We start from the raw sequence: 20097 nt of genomic DNA, 5'->3' as shown, positions 1-20097 counted from the left end.
AAAGAGGAGGATCCTTTTGTCTTAAATGCAGATTCATAACTTTGTATCCTAATCTTAAAATCAGAAAAAAAATGGACAGTGTTGCATGCTTGTATGAATCTGTATCTAAGCTGTCATACTTACAATTTGTTTCTGGCTGAAAGGTGCTCATTTGTACATTGTTACATTTAACTCATTATATAGCTCATAAAACAATCAATTTAGAATGGTTAAGCAAACACACCAAAGCTTTGATCATTCAGATAGCCAGTCCAGTGCGAAACAACTGTTACAGACTAACAACGCACTGCTACAGGGCAAATGCAATGCAACAGGGCAAACATTCAATTTCAGTTTCGCTGCTTAATTGAAAAATAAGCAGATGATGTTTCCTAACTTTGAAACATTCAGCATCCCTCTATTAAATTTGAAGTCAAGCAAATACACCCAAGCCTTGATCAGCCGGATAGCCAGTCTTGTGTGAAACGTCTGTTGCAGACAAGTTCCCAGCACAGCAATAAAATCAATACAAAAATTTGTCCAGCTGGAGAATATTTCAGAACAGATACATTACAAACTCCTTCCTTTTAACATGTGAAACTAATCCTCCTGCATACAAATAAATCTCAGAGATTTAAGAGTTTCGCCATTTATGACACTGAACATAAAGACTGTGCTAACTGCTAACTAATTGACTTAGGACAGTTGCTGCTAATTAATTAATGCCTATATTTAGGCTAAGAATCCAGTACAGTTGGAGCTGGGGTTTGACTCCCTTCCTTTTAATGTTTTCATAGATGCTGCTAAGAGATGAATGTCCATGATATAGCAGCGGTGTAGGTTTTGGAAGGTCTGTTAGCACATCCTAGACAATACACCTAGGCAGCTTAGCCACGGGGCAATCCAGGCTGCTAAGTCATTTTTGTTTTCTTTCTCTGACTTCCTTACGACAAACTTATATAGCCAAGCATACCAAAAGAAAGAATAGATAAGCTTTGTTACTGCTGTTCCCTTCCACAGCACCCAAATTGCTGCTGCTATATTGCATTCTCCAGGTTTGCCCACTTTTGCTTTCTATACTTGAAGGGACAGAGCCTCAGGTAATGACAATCTAAACATTAGATTAAGAGTACTATATTTTCTCTTGAACATCCCTCTTAATACTACAAACTACTACTAACTACTACTAACTACTAGAAACTACTACTAACAAAATGTGACATTCAGATCATTTTTCTGACTTGTCAGGTGCTATTCATAAGTCCTGAAAATTCATAATAGATATTCTCAAATTATTCTATACTTATTTGCTGTTTGTGAGCAAACCAGCACTTTTATTTGGACTACTGCAGTCCCAGATGAAGCACTTGTCATTCATGATTTTTTCTATTTATACCTGAGAGAACCATTACACTTTTAGCATCCACAGCAACCTATGGCAATGACTTCTGCAAAATTAAGTACTTGTGGATTTCTTTATGTGTCAAATATGCTTCCTGATACATTAGTTGCCTACTATTTCCTGTAGGACTTCCTGCCAAAATAATTAATGAAATATTCTTGCAAGAATCAGTAGAAAAAGGAAACCACAGATATTCTACTTAACAACATGTTCAGCAGCCCTCTGTAGTGCCTAAGATTTTATTCTATCCCAGCTAAGTTGCCGGTTATGCAGACTGGGAGTTCTGGTTTAATAAATCTTCCTGTGCACTGAAGCTGTCCTGGCTGCCATTCTCCATGGTTTTGGTAGTTCTGTGGTATTATTTGTAAGGGGAAATCCTTAAAAATATAGATGGTATCCAAAGAACACTCATATTTCTCAGCTAAATCACTCATATTGTTAAAAAGCACAGGAAGCTCTTCCATATAACAAAGAGAAAGATGAAAATCCTCTTGATTCATTTCATGTAAATTCTAGACATAAAATAAGTTACTGGGTGGGTTTTTTGAGCTTTTCTCCTCTGAGCAATGTTCTCAGAATAACCTTTAGGCTTTTAAACAGCACCTCTGTTTATTGCTTTTTACATGATATGGAACTGGGGACATGTTTAGATCTGAAAGTTCTGTTACAATTTGATGATCAAATTCTTTTAAAATTGTTTCTCTTATGGTTAATCCAAAATTCAGAGCAATTTCTCTTAGTTACTGGATTGTGTTTCCAAGATGTATAATGAGCTATTTTAGCAAGGGAGGTATTTTTTAGTAGAGGATGTTGAAGCATTATTTCAAATAGTTTTTTAAGTAGGTTTAGTGTCCACTGAGAGGTTTTGTTCTGCCAAAGGGCTGGTAGCAACACCTGCTGAGATATCTTGCCATCTGTTTATACATCCAAGAGCTGTAAGATTGGATTAGTAAAACTTTTGCTCATATCCTATGACCACCATTTTTTTTTCTGTATTTGGGTGTATTTTGGATGAAGCACTTAACTTCACAATAGCTTTCCCTACAAGAAAGTAATTCTAAGTTAAGTTGGAATGAACTACACTGAGCCAAGTTCAGCTTTGCAGAGATGAAGGTAGAGTTCGTAAATTCTGAAGATCTCTCACAAAATGTACTCTAATCAAACAGTATCATGGATCCCAGTCATAAAATGTTTTACTGCACATACAGATATTCTAGCATTCCTTAATACATTGCTCTTCATTTGTATTACTGACTTGGTGTGGCCTCATATGCTGTTCTTACTGATGGCATCCTTTGATGAACTGTTCATAAACTCCAGATTAAACAAATTTTAGACATGGAAGTCTGAGAGCAATTCAGACTGTTTCAAGCACATTAAGGCTCCTTTGTTAGTGTCTCTGCATCCATGATGGCCAGATGGGTGGAACATTCACCAAGGAAGGAGAAGACCTTGATTTCTAAATCCTAAACTACAAGTTAGAGACCCCTTTTGTTAAGCACAAGGCACAGTTCAATCAGGAATGCAGGAGCTAGGGGGCTAAAAAGAGACTAACAAAGACAGGCTGAATCTATTGAGAATGCGATTAACTTGGAGAGGGGGAAAACAATACTGAGATCTGCTTGCAATTCCCAATGCTGTTTATTTATTTATATCCACTGATGCTTAAATGGGAAATGCATAAACAAGTCTTTAGAGCACAGACATGTTGACTTTCAGATAAAGGTGGGATCATTGAGACAACTCTTTGTCTTGGATCAGTCACTATGAAAAAGTACATTAAGAGTCTTCATGCACTACAAGTGAACTAGTTATCTCCATAACATAGCTCAGATACAACTTGCTTACAGTATTCCCAGTTTTAAACTGCATATATTTATACAGTCCTACTTTTCATGAGATCCCAAAATTAAATTCATTTATATTTGCATCAATTCTACATTTTCATGATTACAAAGTTTAAAGTACCCTTATATATTAGCCTTGGTAGAATCTTACAGATATTCTAGATATATTCTAGATATTCTAGACCTTCTGAATCTTAGTCAATACATACTCCAGTCTAACAAGCGACTGCATGCTCTGTTCCCCAGTTAACACAAAGCTTCATTACCCTTTGGGATAAAAATAAACTGCTATGTGTATTATCTTACCCATAATTCATTTATTTACAGAGTTAGTGAAACTCATAATTAACTAGACCTCTCATGAGGTCTAATTTCCTTCTGTTCTTTCTGGCACACTGGTATAAAGTTCAGCAAACAGAACAATTTGCAATGTATCTCTCCCCTAGGAGACTCCTGTCATCTGATCACAGATTCAACCTCCTTTATTTTTTCCTTTGTACCCTTCAGCTTAGATTCCTGGTTGCACAGTGATCCAACTTTGCATGGAGGCATGAAAGAATTCTACCATACAATTACATTATTGGACATTCATGATCCTTGAGGTCCCTTCCAACCCTGGCCATTCTGTGATTCTGTGATCACAGCTTTCTTTTGGCTTTTGTGGCTTGAACAGGTACACTGTTTGCTGGGTAAAGATCTGGCTGAAGGGCTGGGCCCAGAGAATGGTAGCGAATGCAGTTAAATTCAGCTGGTGACAGGTCATGAGTGCTGTTCCCCAAGGATTGGTATTAGGGCCTGTCCTGTTTAATATGCATAAAGAGATTGCACTCTCATTAAGTTTGCAGATGAAACTAAGTTGGGAGGAAGTATCAATGTGCCTTAAGGCTCTTCAGAGGAATATGGATAGGCTGGACAGTTGGGCTGAGGCCAGTGAGATGAAGTTCAACAAGACTAAGTGCTAGGTCCTGCACTTTGATCACAACAACCCTAGGCAATGCTACAGGTTTGGGAGGGAATGGCTGGAAGACTGCGCAGAGGAAAAGAACTTGGGGGTGCTGGACAACACTCAGCTGAACATGAGCCAGCAGTGTGCCCAGCCATGAAGATCAATGTCATCCTGGCTTGTATCACAAATAGTGTAGCAAGCAGAAGCAAAGAGGTGATCATTTCCCTGTACTCAGCTCTGGTGAGGCCACATCTTGAGTACTGTGGTCAGTTTTGAGCTCCTTACTACAAGAAAGACATGGAGGTCCTGGAACATATCCAGAGAAGGGCAACAAAGCTTGTGAGATGGTTTGGAACATAAGACTTATAAGCAGTGGTTGATGGAACTGGAATTGTTTAGTCTGGAGAATAGGAGGCTCAGGGAAGACCTCATTGCCCTCTACAAGTACCTGAAGGGAAATTGTGACAAGGTGGGAGTCAGCCTCTTCTCCTGGGAAACCAGCAATAGGATGAGAGGGGATGGCCTCTACTAGCACCAGGGGAGATTCAGGTTGGACACCAGGAAAAATTTCTTCTCCAAAAGAGTGGTCCAGCACTGGAATGGGTTGCCCAGGGAGGTGGTTGTGTCACTGTCCCTGAAGGTATTCAAGAAATGTGTAGGTGTGATACTAAGGAATGTGGTTCAGTGGGCAATATTGGTGGTATGTGGACAGTTGGACAAGATAATCTTAGAGGTCTTTTCCAACCTTAATAATTCTATGATTCTAATTCTACTTAGCTTGTGATTACAGTGTATTCCTGGAAAGGATGCACAGGTGATTCAGGTTAAAGCAGGAATGCAGGAGGATTAGAATCCAGATTTCCCATTTCACTGCTGCATCCTCTTATGACAATGCTTTCTGGCAGAAGAGTTCAGTAGCATACAAAGTAAACACTTTTTGGAAGAAAAAATAATATATAGTGGGGAACAACTAAGGAGAAAAGCTCCAGTATACTGCAGGGGACAAGAAGCAGACACTGAAGACATTCTGAATAACCAGATCAGTGTGGTCAGTAATCCTCTTTTACACAAGAAGTAAGGAAGAAAAAGCATAACTGCATTGAGGACATAGCTTAGTTTATGAGTGGGACTTGGGCACATGTCTACTTCCCTACTGCAAACCTACCTCCATTGTCCAAGAAGTTCCATTATTTTTCTCTCCTTCTTATGGATTTCTAGCAGGTACGGCATGATCTTCAATGTAAAAATGATCTGTTTCACATAGGTTTCTTTATAAAAGCTGTTGGAGAGGGTCCAGAGGAGAGCCACAGAGATGATCAGAGGGCTGGAGCACCTCCCCTACAAAGACAGGCTGAGGGAGCTGGGCTTGTTCAGCCTGGAGAAAAGAAGGCTGCAGAGTGACCTGATTGCAGCCTTTCAGTACCTAAAGGGAGCCTACAAACAGGAGAGGAGTCAACTCTTTGAAAGAACAGATAACAGCAGGACAAGGGGAAATGGTTTTGAGGGAGGGAGGATTTAGGTTGGATGTCAGGGGGAAGTTCTTTACAGAGAAAGTGGTGAGGTGTTGGAACAGGCTGCCCAGAGAGGCTGTGGATGCCCAGTCCCTGGAGGTGTTCAAGGCCAGGTCAGATGGGGCCCTGGGCAGCCTGGTCCAGTATTAAATGGGGAGGTTGGTGGCCCTGCCTGTGGCAGGGGGTTGGAGATTCATGATCCTTGAGGTCCCTTCCAACCAAGGCCATTCTGTGTGATTCGGTGTGAAAAGACATCATTCTGTATAAATAGTCTTCCCTTCTTACTTTTTGTTCCCCTTTAATTTACTGTTACCTATCCAGCTTGGGGAAGCATTCTTCTCACAGTACTTACCAAACATTAAAAAGAAATTAACCTTATCAAATACATTAGGAAGCATGAAAGACTTCCTTACACTATTATAAACTGAATTTGCATCTTCTTACCACATTCAGTTTTCAGTCCAGTGATTTTTTCCTTGCAGTCTTCCTATAGAAGGAAAACAAAATTATTTTAATTCATGTTTTCATCCTTGATTAACCTGATAAATAGAAAATACATATACGCAACACAGTGAGATGCATACTTCCATGAATAATTTAATTGGGATATATATTTTAAGAGTTAAGAGGGTTAAGAGGAGGGTCACAAAGATGATCAGAGAGCTGGAGAACCTCTCCTATGAAGACTGGCTGAAGGAGCTGGACTTATTCAGTCTGGAGAAGAGAAGGCTGCAGGGAGATCTCATTGTGGTCTTTCAGTATTTAAATGGAGATTATAAACAGGAGGGAAATCAACTTCTTACACTGGTAGATAGTGATAGAAAAAGGGGGAATTATTTTAAACTAAAGGAAGGAAGATTTAGATTAGACACCAGGGCGATTTTTTTCACTGAGAGGATGGTGAGGTGCTGGAACATGTTGCCCAGTTTTTGGATGCCCCAAGGCCAGGTTGGATGGGCCCCTGGGCAACCTGATCTAGTACTTGATCTAGTGGCTGGCAACACTGCCTGAGGCAAGAAGGTTGAAACCTGATGGTTCTTGAGGTCTCTTCCAACCCAAGCCACTTTATGATTCCGTGATTTATGGTGTAGACTAAGAAAATACATCTGGATAAGTAATATGGAGCAGAATGCACACCTGGTCCAGTATGCTGAGTTACAAAGTGATTATGTCTTGTACCATGTAGTGCATATAGAAACTATCATATCCATGAATATAGTGAGGTTTGCAATCAGTATAAAGCATAAAGAGCTGTCTCTTTCTTCTGTGGCTGATAGCAAAAGATACGGACAAGAGAGTGCAGAAGAGAGAGGAGAGGAAAAATTAGAATTCTAAATTGTTTCAGTGGAAAAAATATATATTCCTAAACTTATCCCTAAACATGATCATAAGAAAACATGATCAGAGAAAATCAGACATGGAAAAAATTTGTTTTTCTTTGTGTGCTTAGAAAATAAGTGTGTATACATACACTTGTAGTCCTATGCATATAGAATCATAGAATCACAGAATGGTTTGGGTTGGAAGGGACCTTTAGGATCATCTAGTTCCATCCCACTGCTATAGGCAGGGATACTGCAATCAGGTATAGAGATCCCTCTAGATCAGATATAGTGTGGGATGATTGTGGGAAGCAAGCAAGGTAGCTTGGAGTAATAGCAAAGTAAGAGAAATGTATTTGGGAGGTATTTTGAAGAAGAAAATGTAAATGAGAGAGATTTATGAGAAGAGGGGAGAAAGTATTTTGAAAAGGGATATTTAGATGCAGTAGCTTAAAATTAATGCAAAAAAGACAGACAGAAGAAGCATAACTGAAAAAAGTTAGGAAGAGGTAGGAAGTCAAGGAACAGTGAACAAGCAGTAGAATGTATGCAGCCAAGTTTCCTGTGGTTTTGTAACTTGGAATAAGACTATCTTATGTGCTGATTATTTTCTACGGATTTGCAGTAGAAGGAAACATGGAGTATAAGCATAAATGTAGTTCCTAGGTCTAATTAGTGCAAATCCATAAATAATAAGATTAGTTCTACTAAAAAGGAAAATATAATTTTCATGAGCTTATTCATAAAGTATATGCATCCTTAAATATATCAAGTTGCATATTGCAGGATAATGGCAAACTTCTAAATTTTGTTAGGGAAATTCTGATTTCATTAGCAAATTTGCAAGATATTACTCAACATCAAGTAACAAATACGAGATGTCGAAGGAAAAACCATGAAAACAAACAAACAAAAATTTCAAAACAGTGCTATCAAAAATCCTAAAGACAAGAATTTGTAGAAATCCAGTATATACACTAGCTAAATACAATTAACCCAGTCAGCATAAAAATGCTATTTCATACAAAGAAGGGCTATAAATGATAAACTATGTAATGAAAGAAAAATGGAAGAGTGCATTGCCTAATACCAGTAACAGGTAGCTGATAAGTCAGTCTACGTGTGTCTAAGAGAGAACAAGCGTTAATGGAACCTTCTCTTTTGGATGGAAGTTAAGCAGTACCCTTTATGTATACAGTACATGTCCAAATAAATGAGCTGAACTGCATCGCTGCCCTCAGTGGGAGACTGCTTGGCTCCATTCACTTGTTGTAACACTGAGACCTTGAGCACTCTCAGAATTGGCTGAAATTTTCAAGAAGGTTCCAAAGAAATTGCAGGGCTCAGAATGACAGAAAGTACAACTGAGTAAATCTTGCTTCCTGAACAAGGGAGGCTAGAAGTATAAAAAAGCAAAAAAAGATTAAATTAATTCAAGTAGACAGTTGACTGCCACTACATTAAAGCTAAACACAGTTTGCATTTGGACTGCAATTTAAATTGGCTTCTCAGATAGCAATACATGGCATGTCTAATTTGGACTAGAAGACCAAAATAAAGGACACTTCTGTTAAAATAAAGCCAATGACAATGAACAAAAGGTACAAATTGGGAGGTACAAAGCAAAACACAAACCTGGACAAAAGAGATTGTGAAACAAGTGTGACAGAAAGGATTGTCACAAGGCTGTTTCTATTTCAGTGTTCAAAATCCATTAATGCATAAGAAAGATATACACTAAAAAGTCAAGCAGCGGAAGATTTAGAAGTGATGACAGAAGTGTTATTCAGCAATAAGAGAAGCAGGCAGTTATGTCAAGAAACATAATTTCAGCAGTCTCCTCTCAGGTTGGAAACAGATAGCAATGACAAATAGTCTCAAGGAATCAAACCTCAAATGCAAAGTGAATCCTTATAATGAGCAGGGCTCACCTGCTCTGATGCCAACATACCGTGTCTCTCTCTAACTTTTTGTCAGTATCTGTGTGGCTTCCAGGCTAATGAAATTTAACTGAAATGAGACTGACACAGGATATTTTGGCAAAGGACACTTTAACAGGAGATATTTTGACTGGGAAGGAGGACGTAATGACAGTTGTTCAAACTCTTCTTATCCCACAGCTTTTCCCATTTTTTTTTAAATGTATTAAATAAAATGTTTTGTATTTTATTCATGCATCAGCTCAGAACACTTTTATAATACAAATAAATTATGATGTGATGTTTAATTGGCCACTCAAAACATATTGTCCGCCAGCATACCAGCTGCCTCCCAGGTAAATTACCTCTATCATTCACTTCACTTTTAATACATCTTCTTGAATTCATTGCATGATTAATATATCATACTGAATTAAGCAGTGTAGATACTGGAGAATAGTTCTGCAAATTGAATGCATTTGATCTTATCACTAGATAGTAAATATGCTGTAGCTCCCCATTTTTATGGTAAAGAATATATAGCACAGACAAGGTCCCAAGCAGGTAGTGTTTTCAGTTAGCTATGTGCAAAGGAACAAGCAAACAAGCAACAGCCCATAGAGGACTGTAGTTGCTCTGGGCAACTACACAACAAGAGTAGTTTGATTCCATTCATTTAACACTGATGTTAATTCATTTTGTATATAAGACACAAATACTGGAATAAAGTAAACATGCTATTTGTATTTAAAGAAGGAAAAAGAGAAGCTCAGGATTTAAAAAACCTATCTGTTTGCCCTGAGTTATCCCAAATACTGAAGCAAATAATGGAAGACGGTATTATTAAGCATTTAGAAGACAGGAGGAACATGTGAAAGACAACATGTACCCGCCAAGTAAGAATTCTGACAAGCTATCTATTTTCCTTCTTAATAATTAATAGGACTTGAGAAAATGAGAAGTGGAATCTAACAGGATTTCAGGAAGGATTTTCATGTTTTCTTATGTGGTATGCTCATTTATATGCAAACTACATTGACTGAAAAAGAAATATATCAACGATTTACTGTCAAAGTAGAGAACTATTTTAAGATTCTATCCTGGTCCAATGCCATTAAATATTTTAACTCATAACTTGGTGTATTTGTTAAATTTGTCAAATTTTTCACATTGAAGGATCTATAAGAGCAGGGAGGGACAAAATGAGAGTTTTAAATGAGTTTGGTGAATTGGAAGAATAGTCTACAAAAATAGGACATTATTAGTTTGGTGATAAGAAATACTGCTCAGGTAAGAATAGATACTGTGTGGGTAGTAAACATGCATTTGTAGTAAAAGGCAATAATTATCAGTGCTAATGTATACACAAATCTCTGTGAACTATATTATAAATAGGAGATATGTGGTAGTAGAGCTACAGTCTGCCAGATTACCAGAGTGTTGACACTTACCACAAAAGTCTAAAAACATTACTGAGGCAAGAATGATTATGAGAGACTTCAATTACTTGCTACAGTGAGATTACGGTTCCTTGCAATCAAGAAGTATGAATTTCCCATCTTGTGATGGTAAAGGTACAGACAAAAGGCTATTAGACTTCTTCAATGGCAAAATTCACATTTTGAAAAGGAAATGAAAAGTTGGAATAACAAACTTTACTTTGGGATGGAGACTTTATGTAATATCATGGTATAGGCCAGGAGTCCTTGAATAACCTCAGTTAAGAGGGTATCAGAAGCACTTAAAAGCAACACAACAGTGTGATGAAATTGCTGGGAAGATACTAAAATACAAAAATAAGCTCCTAAAAACAGTAATCATGTCCAAAAGAGGGAAAAACCAGGACAGTCTAAGTGATCTTAAGCGTAAAATCACATATCAGTACAAAAGCCCATTTTGAAGAGGCCCTAACTAAATGCTCAACATCTTTTTAGCTATATCAGAAAAAAGTAGCTCACCAGACCACCAGTGAAACTGATCATTGGCCACAAGCAGCTCTGAAGGTAGATAAACTATATCAGAATGCATCGGTTTTCATTAAAGAGAAGGTCAGGGCAGCTTTTAAAGCAATTCTTCACAAGTGGTGAACCTGAGGAGCTATCTCAATTAAAATATTAATAAAGGACAAACTAATAAAATTCACTATACTAAATTACAGGGACATGATGGATGGTAATCATTCCAGAGTTGTAAAGAAATGCAAATATGGAACTGCTGAGCAATAATACTGTGGTAGGTAACCTATGGTTTAGATCGATCTCTAGGGCCAAAGGTCAGTGACAAATGTGACATCAAGCTAAAAACAAACTCCAGGAGAAATTCTGGGTACTACTAGACCATAAATCTGATTGATATTTTCAATCAGCTTTTCTTCTACATAATTAAGTATTCTATATAATTAAGTATATTAAATATAATGTACTGGCAAGGAGTCAGCAGAAGTTCTGTTGAGGACTCCTACGTCACAAATCTATTAGATATCTCTGGAGGAGTTCATAAGATAAATGTCACCTAATTGATGTGTTTTTCACAGAGTTTCATACAAAGGCTCTTAAAGAAGTTACTCTGTCAGTAACAGTAAGACAGAAAACTAAGAGTAAGGTTTAATAATCAGATTTTATAATGAGAAGATATTTACCCTTGGACACTTCAGAATCTCAGCTAGCTTTTTTGTTGGTTTTAGTGCATTCATAACCATATGGAAAAGGGTTGGATTACAAAAGGACAGAATTTTGTGATGATATAATATTATGCAAGATAGACAAATACAAAGCTGACCGAAAAGAAATGCAGAGGGATCTCAAAATATTGAAAGACTTTCAATAAAAACAACTGAACTAAATCTAGACAAGTATAATACCATGCAGACAACTTAAATGTACCCTAATTATAGATACATGATAGGGTGGTTCACTGTGATATCCATTATCTTTCAGAAAGAGATCTGAAACTAATAATAGTGAAAAATTAACTGATAAAAAGAATATTAGAAATTACAAGGAAAAGAAAGAACAAAATAAAATTTTATTATATATATATATACACCATACTAGCTCCTCTCAAACCTCCTTTCAAATACTTGATGCAGTTCTAGTTATATCTTTTCAGAAGACGTGAAACAGAATTAAAAAAAAAAAACCTGCAAAAAAGAGTCAGTTGTTCAGATGAATGACAGCTTCAGTACAACAGATTAAGCATTTCTAAGCGTGCAGAAGCGATGGTGGAGAAGTATATGATATAGGGCTATTAAACTGTAAATAAGATGAATTGCTTAGTAATTATTTATAACTTCACAAAAAAAAAAAAAAATTCATACCCTTCAGGAAATTATCAGGCAGCAAATTAAATACAGTAGATTTTAATATAATACGTAACTAAATTATAGGCCTCAGTGCCACAGGAAAAATAATCATAATAATACAAAAATAAAAGTACAAATGTGTTCCAAAAGTGATGTATAAATGGAAGCAAAAGACTACATTTGTGGCTGTAAATCATGATAACCTTCAGTCTGGGGAGTTCTTGAGCTGAGTAGATACAGTAGAGGAAGGATCACTTTAATGTTCTCCCTAAAATTTTCATGTACTGGTTTCTGTAGTGAACCTGGTTCTTTCAGTCTAGCATGAAAGGACAGAAATGCACAAATGTAGTACTGCAAACAATTTGCTAGATGGGAGTTCTACAGGAAAGTATCTTGGGGGTACAGTGAATGACAAGCAGAACAAGACTCAGCAATGTCATGCTGCTCCAGAAAATGAAAAGCATCAAGTGCTGAAGTATAAACATGAATGCAAAGGAGTATTTCTGCTCAGCTCAACTGGTAAATCCTTAGCTAAAATGCTGGCTAAGTTTTGTTATTGCATTTTCAAGGTACAAGGTACAAGATACAGAATAAAACTTCAAGTGTAAGTAATGTCAGAAACATATGACCTATGGGAAACCTAAGAGGAATTATGGAGCTTTTATTCAGACAGGAAATTTCCAATATTTAAAAGGCAGCATCAAAGAAGGAAGAAAATTTGTTCACTGGGTCATTGGGCATCTACGAAGGAAAAGAACGCGGAAAGCTTAAATTATTCCATACAAGATTTAGACTAGACCTTAGGGAGAACTTTTTGACAACACTCCTAATATTGGTGTGAGTTGCTAGGAAATTGTAGAATTTCTATCATCCTAGATTTTTTAAAGACGTCTGTTAGATCTAGATCTTAAAAGTTTAAGTACAGATCACTCTGATTTAGAGAGATCAGTAGACTACATTAGCATCCCTCAGAGCCCTGTTTTTTCAGACATTTGAGGACTGGATTGTTTGATTTGGTAAATTGATATTATTCCGACTGGACAGCAGTGCATGCTGTCTTTGTGTAGTTTTATTTGCTTCCTCATTCCATCTCTCACTATCTCTCACACTGTCTATAATTTTATTTAAACACTCAGCTACTGTTCCTCACATCCATAATCCTTTCCATGGCTTGCCAATCACTGCTTAGTCTTATTTCCTGTATTCTATCATATTCCCCTGCTCATTTTTCAAACAGTCAGCGGTGAACTGTTCTTAGTTTTACAAGGACAATCTCAAATTTCCTTTTACTTATTTATTTTTAAAATCCAGATAAATAACAATTGAGCGTGTCATATTAAGTTAGATACAATCACCTTATTTAGCATTTTCTCTTAGGAAATATGTGCTACATTGGCTAAAAACTCAGGTCACCTCACTGAAATCTTTTGCTTAATCCTTTTCATGGAAGAAACAGTTTGTGCTTTAAATTTAGTGCAAACTGTTGGAAGCTTTTATACACTAAGGTAAGGCTTAAAGAATAAGGCTACGTGCAGAGGTAACAACTGTTTAAAGACACATCCTGATCCCTGGCACCAGCAGCTGCCAGTGATGGTTATGCCAACAGTGGATCTGTTTGCTTAAGCTCCACTGCTTGGTGCCACAACACATACCACAATGATGGCATGGCATTGTCATGATGGCATGGAACATCTGTGATGACACAGCAGCTCAGGGATTGCCCAGAACCACTGTGATGGCATGGCACTGCCATAATTGCAGAGCGCAAACACAATGGCACATCACCACCATGATGGCATGGAACCTGTGTGATGGCACAGCATCACAGTGATGACATGGCACCTCCGTGATGGCACAGAACAGCCATGATGGCACAGCACTGCAGTGATGGCATGTTCTTCTCTGCATAAGGTGGATTCCCTCAGCCCACACAGGCAGAGTCTGGGCATGACTCTGGCACATTACAGCAGAGTGTGCAGATCAACAGGCTCTAGGTGAGCATAATTCTTACTACTCACAGTGACAGAAGCAGTTGTAGAAGAGAGCTGCAACATGCTTTTGAGGAGGAAATGGATCGCCTATGTTCCTTAACAGAAGAAAACCAAAAATATTTTCAAAATCTTCATTATCAGGTTATTACTTTGTGAGCAGACTCCATAAAAGTGATCAGTTTTTCAAGGATGTTTATCCCTGCTTCCCTGATAATCTAGCCCATGTTATGACAGTCTTGATTATTTTCAAGGGAGCAGGTATCTATCCACTCAGAGCTACCTGCAGAACCATGATCTGAGAGCACAGTGTCATTTTCATAAACAGGAATATACCACCAAAGTTATGTTTTTGTGTAGAGCTATGTAGGAAATAACAGTTCTGTAGCTGTTCTGTTCCAAACTGATTATTTCAAAAGACAAAATTAAAAAAAAAAAATTGTTTCTTAAAAGTACAAAGTCTTTAAATGGTTGGAGACAAACTCATTTCTGAGAAGCAAAGGCAGAGAGAGACAAACTGCGCAAGACCTTTAAATTAAAGTAGAACTGGGCAGATGAATGTCTTGCTCAATCCTTTGCTTTACAACAAGCCAAGATGTAGCAAATGATGGCATAAAAACTGTGAAGGAGACATCATGCCTGATCATATAGACTGGAAGGAAGAAATTTGGGCTAACTTCACTAGAGAATCTTATTTTTATTGTTGTCCCCTCAACGTGCATAATCCCCTGACATGCTTAATGTTCCTTGATTACATGTGCTGTTTCTCCCTTTTTGTTGATTGGCAGTGATATTGTTGTCCCAGAAGAGGTTTAGTTTCGTAATTCATTCCCTTGTTGCAGCCCACTAAGATCAAGGTCTTTGAATGTCTTCCCTTCGATTCTCAGAAGTTTTGTTTATTTAACTCTATTGTTTTCATCCCTTTAAAAAAAAGTTTTCACTTAGATTTCCTGTAGATGGTTTTATGGCACCCATTCCTGTATGACTACATTAACCAACCCTGCAATCAGTGAAAGATAATGTCCTTAAAGAACTGCCCCCAAAAGCTGATTCATATAAATGCCCAGAGAAAGCAGAAGCGTATGCATCTACCTCAAACCAACCGTTCATGTTAACTCTCAAAGATGATAAATGTTTTTAAGTTTCTTCCTTCCTTAAGTTTAGTCCTGAACATTCTTTAACTTCATTAGTTATTGTTTAATTTTGCATGATTGTAACAGACAATTATATAAATGTCAGACCCAGTGTTGCCTGATTCTGCTGAAGAATACTTACAGTAATGTATGTAAAAAGGCACCAAACCTTTCCCTGAAGTGTCTGTTCATTACAGAAACCACACAAATATGGGTTAGTGAAAAGAATAAAAGAGTAACAGGAAAGGACTAAAAATGTTTCTTTGTTATGGTTCTTAGCTTTTTCATACTTACAATTATACTGCAATTCCACTTATTCTGTGGTCTCTGTAATTAAAACTAGAAGAATCATCTCACTTATTTTTAAGAGAGAGATACCTTTGGTTTTATGCATAGAGCACGAAATAGTAAAGTATATATGGAGATTAGAGGAACTTCAGGAACCCATTTTGCAGTAGAACTGTCTATGCAGTAAAACAGGTCATGAAATTATCTCCTGTAACTTCTATTAACTAAAATTATCCTACAATTTAAAAATTAGAATCTGAACACCACCTTCTAGAGCTCTAAGCTTAATCCTGCTAGAAGTGTTTCATACTACTGCTGCAGATATTAAACATAACAATTACATTAAAAGAGCACTGAGGTTGTGAAGCATGTATTCACACAGCACTCATAATGCATTGGACTCCTTTAATGACTGATTTTCTTATACACTTTTTTCTTCTAATTGTGCAGTTCATCTTTGCCCTTTTTATTGTACACAATGCACTGAATTAACTTAGAGGTTCTTCCATAAAGCACATCTGTATAGGAAATGAATACTTTCAAAACATTTATTTTTACAAAAACTCCATGAGATTAGAGATATTATTCTCTCTCTGTTGCTGACTATGAAATGCACAGAGACACTATGGTCAAAAATACTTACTAATTTTGGTTACTCAGTTTGAGACACAACATGATTTTTCAGTGTATGCAGCATAATACAGGCTTCATTAGATTCAAAGTGCCTCTGTTAACTTCAGAGGCTGCTATGAGCACTCTTTCAAATGAGGCTGCAGTACTTCAAGTCCAATATCCATAAAACAATTACAAAATGGATGATCATCTAAGGTAAGAGAAGCCTAGTTAAAGATACTTGCGTAGTATCTAGCTATGTGACAAGAGACAGAAAGTAAATGTCTCAGTTATCTAATGTTGCCTCATTGGACCAGCCCAATCTCCTGCTGCCTCTTTTCTTTACAGCCCTGTCTCCTTCAGTGAATAGCTTATTTTCTACCATTTACTGCAAGAATAGCCACCCTTTGGGGATCGTATAAACTGTATGCCAAAAGAATCAGTGACTAACAACATCTGGAGAACTCTAGGATATGTTAATGGCTTCCTGAGGATCCAGCCAGTCCTTGCAGAAGAACAATCTTCAGTAACATCTCCAGTAACAAAACACTGATATCCTTGTTAAAGTAAGATCTATGCAGCCCATAGCATATAAGATACCACTGAATGTTTGAAAACCTATATATATCCCTTAAAAACGGTTGGTCCAACTGTTTGTCCCTTGGCTGTAGGCCATCCCCTTCACTTTTCATCAACTACTTCCAATCAACCTAGAGAATCTGTCCAGCCTTCCCAGGCACTGCTGGTGGACAACAGGTTGGCCATGAGCCAGCATCGTACCCTTGTGGTTAAGAAGACCAGTGGTATCCTGGGGTGCATTACAAAGAACATGGCAGTAGGTCGAGGGAATTGATGGTCCCCCTCTACACTGCCCTGGCGAGGCAACAGCTTGAGTACCTTGTCCAGTTCTGCTCTCTTCAGTTCAAGAAAGACAAGAACTTCTTAAGAGAGTCCAGTGGAGGGCCACAAAGATGATGAAGGGGCTGTAGCATCCCCAGTATGAGGAAAGACTGAGAGTGGATCTTAATAATGCTTACAAATATCTAAAGGAGAGGTGTCCTGTAGGTGGGGCCCTTGTTCTTTTCAGTGACAGGACAAAGGGCAATGGGCACAAGAAGGAACACAAGAAGTTCCATAGGAATGTGAGAAAGAACTTATTTACTCTGAAGGTGACACAGCACTGGAACAAGCTGCCGAAAGAGTTTGTAGAGTCTCTTCTGGAGATATTAAAAATCCACTTGGATGCTTTCCTGTGTAACCTGCTCTTGGGAACCCCTGCAGTTCTGTGATACTTTGTCACTCCGTCATTCAACTGCCTGTTTCCTCCCTTCTTTCACCTCAAAATCTCAGCTGACTTGGTTGCTCCTTTGCACACCCCTTGCTTCATTCTCTTGTCTTCCCACATCCCTGTCAGATTTCTACTCTTGATCTATCGACAATTAATTTAGTAGATGTCCTTCTCCATGTGGTCCAAACATAAATGTTGAAAGTATAAAGATGATACCCGACAAGAGAAAACCTTGCTCAGAATCAGCTCACCTATTTGATATGAACTACCTCTTCAGAAAAGCCCTTCTTAGTTTGGGCCAGAGGTGCCCACACAGCATCTTTGGGAACTTTGGCTAAGAGTCCTATTTACATTTCTGGTCAGATAGGTGGACTGGCAATTTTTCAAAAGGCTGTAAGACCAGCTGTCAGCAGATATAAACATCAGCTGCATACTAAATTTCAAGAACTCTGCACCAAAGTATTAATACAGTAAAACTTTTCAAACCATCACTAGGCTTTTTAGAAAAGTCAAAAATACCATTTTCCTTTTCTTTTTTCTTTTACTGGAATAGTTCTTCCTAGTCAGTCTTAGGCAGCAAATATGAGCTCAAGTGGTTAATATTTGCTATGTAATATAGAGAAATAAAATCTTGCTGTTACAAATGGAGAGATGTCTGACTTAATAATATTGTAGCAATGGGAAGTGTCTGTACAACATAATTATAGAGCCAGGAGTTTCCTAATCCCATTAGCCCCTGTCTCCTTCTCTGTTTCCACTGAGCTGGAAAGCTGCGTTTTCCTATTGCAGTGCATTAGACAAGCTCCAGTACCACGCAGAAAGTACAAAGTGACCTGATAGTGAACAGAGGAGGAAGGGAGTGTGTGAGGGGAGAGAGCTGGCTGCCCCTTCCTCATGGTGAAGGGGCTTCTCTGCTGTATGAATTCATATGGACATGTAAACTACATTGTTAAGACAGGACCTGGAAGAAGCGTAAAGTTCAGTTCCCCCAGCCACATGGAAACTGTCCCAAATGGTAATTGCAATTCTCTCCTCGTGATTATTTCTGTCTCCAATCAGTAACCTTGGACTGAAATGATCTGACATGAGTCCCAGCACCATCACTGGAGATAGGAACAATGAAGAGGAGATCTAAGAGAAAGGAAGAGCTCTTTCAAACTGCAGTCAGAACAACTGAGCTCACGGATGTAAACATTAGTCGTGCTGAGGCTCGCTTTCCACAAAATTGCTTGCAGTTAAATTTACATGTGTCTCTTATATAAGTATTCCTGAAAATCTAATTGAGTTTTCAAAACTGCCGAAGTTCTAGCAAGGCTCAAGCATTATAAAGATAAGTAGATGTCAGTTTGTTTCCAGAACTTTTGAAAAAGAAGATGTTATGCACCAGGATGTAGTGTTGATTCTTATTCCGATCTTGTTCTGATCTCCATTTTGATTTTGTAAACTCATAGAAATTGGTGTGAACTTAAGAACTCCCATTTTTCAAACAGATTTCCGCACATCACACATATTCCATCAGAAAGAGGATGCTTTCTTTTCCTTCTCTGCTCTTGCTAGTTATTTTGTTGCTGTTCATTGTTTTTTTAAATCCTTTGGAAAGGAAATTCTTCTCAAAGCAATTTCCCTTCTGCAGCTGAGTTCTAGTGCTAACTCTGATGAGGAGTTGTTAGGCAAGTCAGTACACTAGCCTTCATTCTTCAAGAATCTGCAGCCTGTCAAATATCCAAAAATTCGAATACCCCAAATCTCTCTCTATCCCATACACAAAGCAGCAAAAGGTGATTGAACACAATCTCCACTGCCTTCACAGAAGAAATGCTGCAGCGGAGTGGGGAGAAGAGCATCAAGAAGGTTGCTACTGCCACCAAGATGAGATGCTAGGTCTGCTTTGGACTGCAAATGCAGGAAGGAATATTTAAGTATTTGGAAGATGTTTGCTAAACAGCTTTTCCCATCCTCTCTGGGAAAGCAGACAGATGGAAATGTACTGGGTGGTAGCTTCAGTCCATGGTCTATTGGCTGAACTACATTGATCAGAAGCAATAAAATACTTGTATGTGCTTTATTTATTAACGTTTGCAAAACGCTTTGAAGTCTTGACAAACAATTTCCTTGTTAATATTACGAAGATAATGATAATGAATTAATTAATGGATAGGGATAACAGAGTTCTACTGCAGTAGCACACATAATGAAATCAGTAGCTGGCATCTCTGTAATTTCATGTCACAGTTATCATACCAGGTGGTAAAATATGCATGTGGCATGATTATATATCAAATCTTTCAATTTGCATTTTACTTCACAAGTGAATTAACAAGCAATCATTACTTATGATTTTTACTATTTGATTCACTTTTTTGAATTTTGCTGCTATAATTCAGGGAATTATTTCAAAGGACAGATGGTGAATGCTTCTTATTTCTTTGTTGCACTGTTCACAGTCTAGTTCTCTGACCTTCACTGCATTGCCAGAATAACTCTTATGTGAGCAGAAAAGCAGCACTAGAAGTTTTAGCTACGTGATTTCAAGATAGGTAAAATCACTGCAATTTTTCATG

At 37.8% G+C, this 20097-nt stretch overlaps 1 long non-coding RNA gene across 1 annotated transcript in view; it reads right to left on the bottom strand.

The window, feature by feature from the left end:
* Window positions 1-2923: 2923 nt before the first annotated feature.
* The window catches only part of LOC146545225 (uncharacterized), a 56012-nt gene continuing 38838 nt past the window's right edge, over window positions 2924-20097 (bottom strand). Inside the window, exon 4 of the long non-coding RNA XR_014881712.1 lies at window positions 2924-6172. This is a non-coding gene — a long non-coding RNA (uncharacterized LOC146545225). The remainder of the gene's footprint in view (window positions 6173-20097) is intronic.

This window comes from Meleagris gallopavo, chromosome 1 (assembly GCF_905368555.1).
Source record: "Meleagris gallopavo chromosome 1, MGAL_WU_HG_1.1, whole genome shotgun sequence".
In the NCBI taxonomy this organism is placed as follows: Eukaryota; Metazoa; Chordata; class Aves; order Galliformes; family Phasianidae; genus Meleagris; species Meleagris gallopavo.
The sequence above is the reverse complement of the archived record's forward strand: the minus strand, read 5'-3'. Positions and strand labels throughout refer to the sequence as shown.